The sequence below is a fragment of the Physeter macrocephalus genome, chromosome 19 (assembly GCF_002837175.3).
Source record: "Physeter macrocephalus isolate SW-GA chromosome 19, ASM283717v5, whole genome shotgun sequence".
NCBI classification, from domain to species: Eukaryota; Metazoa; Chordata; class Mammalia; order Artiodactyla; family Physeteridae; genus Physeter; species Physeter macrocephalus.
The window spans coordinates 437282-449084 of record NC_041232.1 but is presented as its reverse complement, the minus strand read 5'-3'; positions in this window follow the sequence as shown (position 1 = coordinate 449084).

The window sequence follows — 11803 nt, the reverse complement described above, 5'->3', positions numbered from 1 at the left end:
TACGTGAGCATCACTGTAACGTGTGACAACTCACTGTTGTTTTTGTTTTGACAAGTGAGAAAGTTCTGTAACACCATTCATTGAATAATCTATATCATCTTTCACAAATTTTATGACTCCCATTTTCCTTTTTGCCTTGTTGTCCATGGTGTTTTAGTCTATTTTAGGAGTAAGCAAACATTATTAATCCCTATTAAATCTTTCCTAAAGAATGCATGGAAAGTTTGTTATACCACAAAGTACAGCAAGATAATCCTCCAGTGTGTCGACAAAGCTTCTTGAAAGCGTTTTCTGCACTCAGCTACCTCTATTTCCTGACTTCCCGATGCTCTCCCCGAAGATTGTGACTTTCTCTTGCGTCACTCCAAAAATGGCCCGTAAAGGTCGTCTTAGCTTATGCTGTACCAAATGCAGTTGACACTCTTCAATTCTTCCCTCGAATGACTTCTTGACAGCAGAATGAACTCCTTTGAAGCTTCTCCGTAGACTCAAGTAAGACTTCTCTGGGTTTTCTCAGTCCTGCCTGACTCCTCTTCCTCTTTTCTTTTTTTTAAATTTTATTTTTTATTGTGGTAAGAATACCACACGAGACCTACCCTCTTAACTTTTTAAGTATACGACACGTTTATGATACTGTTGACCGTAGCTACAGTTCTGTCCAGCAGACATTAGACTGTTCTCATCTTGCTTAACCGAAACTTTATGCCTGTTGATTAGTGTCCACCCACTCCCCCTCCCACCAGCCCCTGGCAACCACCATTCCACTCTTTGATTCTACGAATTAGACTCTTTTAGAATCTTTTATGTAAGAGGAATATCCAGTGTTTGGCTTTCTGTGACTGACTAGCTTGTTTCACTTAGCGTAATGTTCTCAAGGCTCATGCCTGTTTTTTAAAGCTAAGCAGTATTCCATTGTCTGTATATACTACACTTTTTAATCCATTCCTCTGTCAATGGACCTTTAGGTTGTTTCCACATGTTGACTATTGTGAATAGTGCTGTAGTGAACTTGGGAGTGCTAATATGTCTTTAAGATCCTGACTTCAGTTCTTTTGGATAGATACCCAGAAGTTGGATTGCTGGATCATGTGGTGGTTGTATTTTTAATTTCTTGAGGAACTTCCATACTGTTTTCCACAGCAGCTGTACCATTTTGCATTGCCACCAACAGTACATGAGGGCTCCAATTTCACCTTATCTTCCCCATCACTTGTTTTTTGTTTTTTGTTTGATAGTAGCATCCTTACAGTTATAAGGTGATATCTCATTGTGGTTTTCATTTGCACTTCCCTGATGATTAGTGATGTTGAACATTTTTTCATATACCTGTTGGCCATCTGTATGTCCTCTTTGGAGAAATGTCTATTCAAGTAAGTCCTTTACTCTTTAACTGGGTTAGTTTTTTTGCTGTTGAGTTGTAGGAGTTCCTTATATATTTTGGAGACTAACCCTTTATCAGATACATGGCTTACAAATATTTTCTCCCATTCAGTAGGTTGCCTTTTCACTCTTATTTCTCTCCTGCCTGACTCGTATTTTGGAATTCCCAAGGTCTTGTCTTTGGGCCTTTGATTTCAGCGTTGGAGGATCTCATCTTTGCCCAAGTCTTTATGTAGTACCTCTGTATTGACTACATGCAACTTCTTCGACTCCCGGCCAGACATCACCGCTGAGTTAAACCCATACATCTAGATCCATGAATGGTCATTGCATTAATTCCTTAAGCTCCAAACCTGAGTTTGGTCTCTTTCATCCCCATCTCATCTTCCTCCCGTGTTTACCTGGTTATTCGGTAGCATGTGCCAGGAACCTGAAGTTCATTCTCAGTTCCTCCACTTAGGCTCCACATCCAGTCAACTCACCAAATCTCTCCCACTGCCTCGCTTTAGCTTGCACCTTTGTTGCATGTGGGGGTGACGGCAGCAGGCTTTCCTGCCATTCCACTCTGCCTCACAAGTGATTTAAAGTAAAGATCTGGTTCTACCCTCCTTAAAATTCTCTGATGCCACCTTAGAAAAATTTGCCTCCATTTTAAACCCCAAAGCCCCCAGCATGCTGTTTGCACCATTTCATCTTTTTGGCTGCTGTGTGTCCATTTGTATACATATTTTTTTCCAGTTTTATTGAGAAATAATTGACATACATCACTGTATAAGTTTAAGTTGTACTACATGATGGTTTGATTTGCTTATACGGTTGACCCTTGAACTGTGCAGGTGCACTTAGGCACAGAATTTTTTCAGTAGTAAATACTACAGTCCTACATGACTTGCGGTTGGTTGAATCCATGGATGTGGAACCATGGATACAGAGGGCCAACTAAGTTACAGAAGGATTTTCTGCTACTTGGAGGGTGGGCGCCAACAAGCCCTGTGTTGTTCAAGGGTCAACCATATTGTGAAATGATTAGCACAGTAAGTATGGTTAACATCCATCATCTTACACAGATACAATAAAAAAAGGAAATTTGTCCTTGTGATGAGAACTCTTGGGATCTGCTGTCTTAACTTTCCTGCGTATCATACAGCAGTGTTTGCTTCAATCACCGTGCCATACATCACATCACATCCCTAGGACTTAACGGGAACTGGATGTCTTCACCTTTTGACAACCTTCCTCCAGTCCCTGCCCTGCCCCACTGCACCCACCCACCCACCCCGGTATCTACAAATCTAATCTCTTTTTCTCTGAGTTTGGAGTTTTGATATTTTAGATTCCACATATTTGCAAAATCACACAGTATATGTTTTTTCTTTGATTTATTTCACTCAGCATCATGCTCTCACCATCCATGTTGTTGCAAATGGCAAGATTTTTTTCATTTTTTTGGGTGAATAGTATTCCGTTGTATGCATACCACATTTTCGTTATCCATTTATCAATTGATAACACTTAGGTTATTTCTGTATCTTGGCTATTGTAAACATGGGGATGCAGATATCTTTTTGAATTAAGAGTTTTCGTTTTCTTCAAATAAATACCCAGAAGTGGAATTGCTGGGTCATCTGGTAGTTCTACTTTTAATTTTTTGAGGAACCTCCGTGCTGTTTTCCATAGTAGCTACACCAACTTACATTCCCACCAACAGTGCACAAGGGTCCCCTTTTCTTCACCTCCTTGTCAACATGTTATTTCTTCTCCTTTGGATAATAGCCATTCTGACAGGTGTGAGGTGATATCTCGTGGTTTTGATTTGCATTTCCCTAAGGACTAGCAATATTGAGCATTTTTCATGTACTTCTTGGCCATCTGTATGTCTTCTTTGGAAAAATGTCTGTACAGGTTCTTTGCCCATCTTTTTAACTGGGTTATTTGGTTTTTTGCTGTTGTATGAGTTCTCTATATATTTTGGATATTAACCCCTTATCAGATATATGGTTTGCAAATATTTCCTTCCATTCAGTAGGTTGTCTTTTTACTTTGTTGATGGCTTTTTTTGCTGTGCAGAAGTTTTTTAGTTTGATGTCCCACTTGTTTATTTTTTATTTTGTTGCTTGTGCTTTAGGTGTGATGCCCTGTCTTCCTTAATGGGCACCCAAGTTGCAACTGTGACAAAACATTTGGAATTAGTGGAATATTCCTTGTTCATTCGTTGGATGAATGTTTATTGAACACTTCACGTGCTAGGTGCTGTACTAGGCATTGCATATTCAGTGACGAGGGGAACGTGGTTGTGGTCTGCTGCAGTCTTGTGGGAAAGTCAAACAGCACACGTGTAAATAAGCAAATACACATGCAGTTAAAACTAGTGGTAAGCACTATGGTGGAAGTGAAAAGGTACCTAGTTAGATGTGAAGAAATGGGCTTCGGGAAAGCAGAAGCAGAGACGTCGTTCAGGAGCTCTGGGTCCTCACTCTGCTGCTCCACTTGGATAAGGATGTGGCCTTACAAGAAGTTTGGCTCAAGATACGAGGAGTCCGTTTGAAGGTGTTGGGTTAAAGCGCAGTGTGTAGATTGCTAGCCTGTGTTCTTTCCGAATGCCGATGTGAGCCCGTTTGGAAAGGGCAGCGTCAAAGCAAGGATCAAAGTTTCCAGACCTGGTGAGACCCTACCCGGTGGTCTCTGACAGTCAGGGGCATGTCATTCCCAGGTTTCTGGAGGCCAAGGGAAGCTCCTCTGAAATAAGCTGTATCTGCCACTGTCCTGTGTGACCGCCTACTTTTGATAAAAGTTTATCTTAGTTGAATCAGGAATTTAATGTAACCTGTGAATCTTTGGATGGATCTCTTCCTGACAATTCTTAGCCCACCTGAAATGCTGCAGCTACTCTCAAGTGGGGTGGATGTGAAAACCCCTCCACTGGGATCAGACTTGGGACAGAGAATTGGGAAACGAAGGAGTGAGCTGACTCCTCCTGGATGGAGCCAGGACAGTGTGTGGCCTGAGACACGGGGTCGTTGAGGGGCCCCTCACTCTCCCATCCCAGTACTTCTGAGTGTTTGGTGCACAGGAAGGAAGCCGAGACAACAAAGTTCGGTGTGTGTTTCTCTCCTTTGCAGCCTCTAAACCGGAACTACCCAGGGAAGAAGGTCCTGGGAAATGTGTTATCGGCTTCAGAGGGGAGCGGTGGTGGTGCCACATCACAGCAGGCAGCCAAGCACAGCACGCATGGCTGACGTCCAGGGTGCCACCAAGTCCAGCATGCTCGCGTTTCAGAGCAAATGAAGTAAAGATCTCAACATATACACATATCAGATAATCATGGCATACACTTTAAATATCTTACAATTTTATTTGTCAGAGCTCAGTAAAGATACAAAAAAAAGTAAAGATGAAGTCAAGTTGGAAGCACCAACATGAGCTACTCTCCACCCACAGGAATGTTCAAGGTGGGCCTGATAAACTGGAGCCATTTGAACCTTTGAAAGACCAAAAGACTGGTGATGCTCAACAAGGGTAAGAAATGTATAATATTGGGAAGATGGAAAGTTCTGGAGATGGTGGTGGTAGTGGCTGCATAACAATGTGAATGCGCTTAATGTCACAATTGTGCAGATGAAAATGGTAAATTTTATGTATTTTTAGCACAATCGTGTGTGTGTGTTGTGGGAATGTTCTCCCTAATTATTCATCTGTGAAGTGGGAATAATAGTATGTGTACTTCAGGGTTGTTGAGAGGCGTAAAGGCATCTAAAATGCTTAGCGCGGTTGCCAGCTCTTAAATATTCACTAATATCAACGTTACTGTTACCTGAAGGATGTGTTACTTATATTGCGATAAAAAAATGCATTAGGCCTTCAGCCAGATGATCAAGGTCAACGTCAGCAGAGATAAGTCGTGTTGATAGTATATACTCTTAGCACCATATGATGAGAAGGGCACTTTTCCTCTGTGGTCTTCCTCCCCAAAACACATAACCCCAGTCTAATCAAGAGAAAAACATCAGACAAATCCCAGTTGAGGGGATACCAAACCAGTCCTCCCCAAAACTGTCAAGGTCATCAAAAACAAGGAAAGTCTGAGAAACTGTCACAGCCCTGAGGAGCCCAAGGAGAGAGGGTGACTAAACGTAACATGTCCTGAACAGGATCCTGGAGCAGAAAAAGGACATTAGGTGAAAACTAAGGAAATATGAATAAAGTATGAACTTTAGCTAATAATAGTGTATTAACATTGGTTCATTAATTGTGACAAATGTATCTACCATTCTAATGTAAGATGTTATTAGGAAGAGAAACTGTGGGGGTATATGGGAACTCTCTGTACTCTTTGTAATTTTTTTGTAAATCTAAAACTATTCTGAAAAGATTATTAAGAAATAAAGGAAGACTTAAAAATAATTCACGTGAAAGTGATGATACTGAAGATGCCAAAGAAGGTCCCTGAGAAACGCAGAGTGAACAGAACACTAACAAGTAACCAAGAAAAGTTTCCAGAAATAAAAATACTTGAAACTTCATATTGAGAGAGTACTCCTGAGAATATCAACCCAAAGCTGCCACAATTGTCATGTTCTAGTGAAATGCCTAACTTTGATGGTAACCTGACTTTCTTTGCTTTGTAAGTCATGTGCTCTTCTTGCCCAAGGGACATGTTTTCTTTTTATTTGCAGTCCAGCAGCACTCCATGCCAGAAGACATGTTTAGATCCTCATGTCAAGAAAATGTGAGTCGGGCTTCCCTGGTGGCGCAGTGGTTGAGAGTCTGCCTGCCGATGCAGGGGACACGGGTTCGTGCCCCGGTCTGGGAGGATCCCACATGCCGCGGAGCGGCTGGGCCCGTGAGCCATGGCCGCTGAGCCTGCGCGTCCGGAGCCTGTGCTCCGCAGCGGGAGAGGCCACAGCAGTGAGAGGCCCGCGTACCGCAAAAAAAAAAAAAAAAAAAAATTGTGAGTCAAGGATATAAAATCCAGTAAAAGTGACGTTGAAAGTTATCAACATAAGGACTTCCCTGGTGGTCCAGTGGTTGAGAATCCACCTTCCAATGCAGGGGACGCAGTTTCTATCCCTGGTCGGGGAACTAAGATCCCACATGCCGTGGAGCAACTAAGCCCGTGCGCCACAGCTACTGAGCCCGCGAGCTCTGGAGCCCGCATGCCACAACTAGAGAGATAAAAAAGAAACCTGCACACCACAACTAGAGAGAAGCTCGTGCACCACAATGAAGAGCCCACATGCCTCAACAAAGACCCCAAGTGCCACAACTAAGACCCGACGCAGCCAAAAAAGAAAAAGTTATCAACATAAAAGATTTCGGGGTACTATTCTCATGAGTTCCTCCCCAGGAACCCTCTGGAGAACAAGCTTCAGACAACAAAATGGCTAGAAAGATGCTGACACAAGGTCTGGTGGTGAGGAACAGGTAGTCACTTAGTGAGCTAAAGCTAAGGGCGGGTTGAAGTGGGGAGACTTTAGCATGTAGTGCTATGTAGTCCGACGCTGTACATGCAGAACAAATATTAAAGCTGGGGAGGAAAGGGGAGCCCCCAGAGCACAGGTGTCTGCATTTGACCTCTGAACCCCAGCCCCCAGCGTATCGCCCGTATTTGGAAATGCCCTCCTCCCTGTGTAGCTGTGCACAGTCCCCGTGTGTGCTTCTCGCACAGTATTCAGTAGCTGGATTTTATTCTATTACTTTTCTATTGAAGCCATGAGTTCTCTTCCCATTGGTGACTTGGTTTCCCTTGTTCAGGATTTGCCAAGTTCCTCCCACTGCCTGTTTTATCAAGTTTCCTTGGAGCACAGCCATGCCATATGTTTATGTGTTACATTTGTTTACTTTTTTGCCATGGTGGCAGAGTTGAGGACTTGTGACAGAGACCGTATGGCCTTCAAAGCAAAAAATATTTACTGTCTGGCCCTTTACAGGAAGAGTTTGCTTAAACACAGCACTAGATGAAAGGGCTGTTAAATATACACAGAAGTAAAGAGGACGGTATGGTGGCCTTCTGTGTATTTGTCGTCCGACTTCAGCAGTTCTCAGCTTCCTGCCATTCTTGTTTCACTGCCACCCAACCCCAGATACCAAGCCATCACCTGGAGCATGTAATTTTGTGTCACTAACAGATATGACACTATCGTTATCCCATCCAACAAAATTAGTGTTCATTACTTACTGTCTTCTAATATTTGGTCTATCTTCGACTTTCCAGTTATCTCAGAAACGATCTTTGCTGTCAATTTGTTTGAATCAGGATCCAAAGTCCTCACGTTACATCTTGTTAAAATGCTCCTAGGCCTCTGATAACCTCTAACAGCCTCCCTCCCTCCCCTTATCCACCCCCCCACCCCGCCATTTATTTGTAGAAAACGCTGGCTCCTTCGTCCTATAGAATTTCCCACATCTGGGATTTAGCTGATTATATCCTTGTGGTGCTATTTAATAGGCTCCCCTCTGTCCTGACTCTGTTGAGCTGGATTGGCTGCAGGTGCAACATTCTCAGCACGGATGCTGCACGGGTGGTGAGTGCACTTGTGTGTCACACCCAGCGGCACTTAGAGCTGATGGCTTGGGAGGTGCAGGTGGAATCAGGCTGACCCATCCTTACGAAGCACCCTGGACCTGTCACCTGATGGGTGTTAGCTGCCATTACTGATCATCCCCTATATCTGTCACTTCATCAGAGGAAGCAATGTGGTAATTTTCTCATTCTGTCTCCTTCTGCAGTTACCAGCTGTGATTCTTCTATTACATGGCTCTGAAATAGTTTGTACAGTTAAGTCAGGATCGATGTTGCCTGATTCTTTCCTGCGATTTGCCCGTTTTCAGAATAAGGAGCTAGTGCCCTAATAAACTCTGGAAGTGACCAATGAAGTTTTCATTTAAAAAAATTTTGCCGTTCATTTAATTTTATTTAAATGCATGGAACCATTATTCTTTTCGGTGCTCTCAAATTGCCCGTTTTGGGTACATTCTCAAATCATTTCGTGATGGGAAAGAACAAATACTAGAAAGATGGCGTGAAGTTAAACACAGCACTAGATGAAAGGGCCGTTAAAGTACACCATAGTTAACAGAATATCGTTCACGGAAGCAGAACTCGGGGGGAATGGGGAATACGGCTGAGCTCTGAAAACTGGACATAAAATCACAAACGGGGGCTTCCCTGGTGGCGCAGTGGTTGCGCGTCCGCCTGCCGATGCAGGGGACACGGGTTCGTGCCCTGGTCCGGGAAGATCCCACATGCCGCGGAGCGGCTGGTCCCGTGAGCCATGGCCGCTGAGCCTGCGCGTCTGGAGCCTGTGCTCCGCAACGGGAGAGGCCACAACAGTGAGAGGCCCGCATACCGCAAAAAAAAAAAAAAAAAAATCACAAGACGGGTGAGGCCAGAGCATTAGGTGTCACAGACAGAAAGTGGCCCCCGAGCAGAACAAAGACTAGTGAAACCCAGTTGTCGTTACAGCTAGAAAAGGAATGTGTCTGTCACAGAGTTCAAGGAAAACGCAACACTGCAGAAAGCGCTGAGGGAAGTGTCTGTTTCACAGGAAGGAATATTCCTGTTCCAGACATGGATCCATCAGGCTAAAGGACCTGATGCAGTTTAGCTTTTGAATCAAACAACCAAAATTCTTGTTTTGATTTCTTGCTTACCAGCCAATTTTCAGATAAGCTGTCTTCCTCTAGGCAAAACATGCACAGTCCAGGTTAAGAAAAATGCACAGATTTTTTTTTTAAACAAGCAAATTGGCCTGTTTGACTTCATAGCTCAGTGTTCTGTGAGTTTCCTTATCATGAGTTATTAACCCTAAACCCTATCTAGGCCTCTGACTAGTGACGTGTCTGGGACGGTGAGGCTGTGGGCAGACCTGGAGCCAAGGGGATTCCATTGGTGATGTTCTTCTGAGGCTGCTGGGCCTCCACCTGGAGAAGCTGGGCCTCATCGTGGCATCCTGTGAGCCTCCAGTCTTGTGGAACAAACCCTGGAACCCAGAAGGCTTGATGCTATGAAGTTTATAGTTGGGGTTTGCTTAACCAATGTCTTTATTATTTGAATCAGAGCCAGGCTTGACTGTTGATATTTTTTTTAATGGAAAAACAAAAATGTAATGACTGAAATCGAATTTCCTTGTTTCTATTATGCCTAAATTCTCACTATTCTTTGGGTTAAGGTGATTAGTGTCTGGGTGTTCCCCTGTAAAATCCAAATCCATGGAAGTGGGAAACACAGGAACATCTCTCTGTTGCTCAGATTAGTGAGGGGAGTGGTGATGGGGGTTGGAGACACAGATCGATTTGGGTCCCAGGGCTCAGCCAGAGAGGAAGCGCAGTCGCCTCTGAGTGCTCCTTGAGGGAGAAGCCTTATAACCCTGTGGAAAACCTTAACAGGAGGGCCCGTGTCAAAGGAGTCCAGTTTATGAAACAGGACTGAAACTTAATTACTGTTATGATAGGTGACCAGCAGCCAAAGTGAATTTAATATTCATGCAAATTCGAGGCACTCAGACCTCAGTCCTCAGCCACTTAACTGGCTCCTCTGTGGCCGGCTGAGGTCTGCACTCATGGAGTCGGTCAGGGATGCAGGCTGCTGGCTCATCGTGGCCCAGTGGTCAGACACACCTGGTTCACGATGGACGCTCAGGCCACGTGATAACTTGGTGGTTCACGACCAAGCACTCAGGAGGGCCCAGCAACTGGCCAAAGCAATTCCTCAAAGGAGAACAGTTATTGACTGAGGATAGCATGGGTTTTGTTCCAAAATCCTAAGGCTGGTTTTTGGCGAGGCCTCTCCTCCTGGCCTGCAGACAGCTGCCTTCTCCCGCGTTCTCACGTGGCCTTTCCCTGGCGCCTATGTGTGGAGAGAGGGGACTGTCCAGAGCATCTGCCTATTGTGAGGATGCCAGCCCTATCGGACCAGGGCCACCCTAGTGACCTCATTTAACCTAAGTGCCTCCCGAAAAGCCCTGTCTCCTCAAACAGTCACGTTGGAGGTTAGGGCTTCAACATATGAATCAGGGGACACAATTCGGTCCATAACACCTACCAACCCCATTCTTGGCCTCAGTGGGAAGCAGGATGTCTTCTGAGAGACAATTTTTTTTCTCCTAGGTAATAACGTTTTATCTCTTTTTGAAGACATTTTAATGTATAAACTCTGTGCTTTAATTCCTTTGGGTTCTTAGCTTTTTGGAATTCAAAAACCCCATTTTTTTCTCAAAAGCCTGACTCCTTTCTGGATGTCTGGGGATGGGGTCCATGGGTTTTCACATATTTAAAAATCAAGCTGTACGGGCTTCCCTGGTGGCACAGTGGTTGAGAATCCGCCTGCCAATGCAGGGGACACGGGTTCGAGTCCTGGTCTGGGAAGGAAGATCCCACATGCCGTGGAGCAGATAAGCCCGCGAGCCACAACTACTGAGCCTGAGTGCCACGACTGCTGAAGCCCGCAAACTTAGCGCCTGTGCTCTGCAACAAGAGAAGCCACCGCAATGAGAAGTCCGCGCACCACAACGAAGAGTAGCCCCCACTCACCACAACTAGAGAAAAGCCCGTGCACAGCAACGAAGACCCAACACAGCCAAAAATAAATAAATATAATAAATAAATTTAAATAAATAAATAAGTAAAAATCAAGCTGTAAATTTAAGATTTGTGCACTTTACTATCTGTATGTTATTACTCAATTTTTGAAAAAATAAAAACTCAACCGTTACTAGCAAAAAATGTTTGCTTTCACGATGATGCTGTGGGTCTCAGAAACCTGGCTTTTAAGTCTCACAGTAAGCTTGGGTCTTCCTTGTTCCCTTCCTCTCAGAGCAGTGGATGTGTCTGACCCGAGAGGTCGTCAGGGTCACCGTGTAACTTGCAGGAGGATCTGAGGGAGCTTCAGTTAATATCTGATAGCAGATAGAGTCTTTGGTGGATTCACCAAAAAGGAAAACTCAAAAAGCATGGCCACTTCTGGGCAGGGGAACTGGGGGTGTGGGGTGAAGTTGGAAGCCTTCAATGGACTCAAGTTCCAGACTAGTTGCATCAGGCAGGTTCTGCCAGTGCAGTGCTGTCTGGGTGGGGAGACAGATTCCTGGTGCTCCCTGTTCTACCATCTTCCCAGAGTCCTCTTCTCCTTCACTTTTGAAGAATAGTTTAACAGGAAACAGAATTCTAAATTAGTGTTTTTTCTCTCAACACTTTATTTTATTCTACGCTTTTCTTGCATGCTTTTTGAGAATTTGGATGTAATTTTTTTTAATATAAATTTATTTATTTTCGGCTGTGTTGGGTCTTTGTTGCTGCGCGCAGGCTTTTCTCTAGTTGTGGTGAGCGGGGGCTACTCTTCGTTGCGGTGCGCGGGCTCCTCATTGCGGTGGCTTCTCTTGTTGCGGAGCATAGGGTGTAGGAGCACGGGCTTCAGTAGTTGTGGCACGCG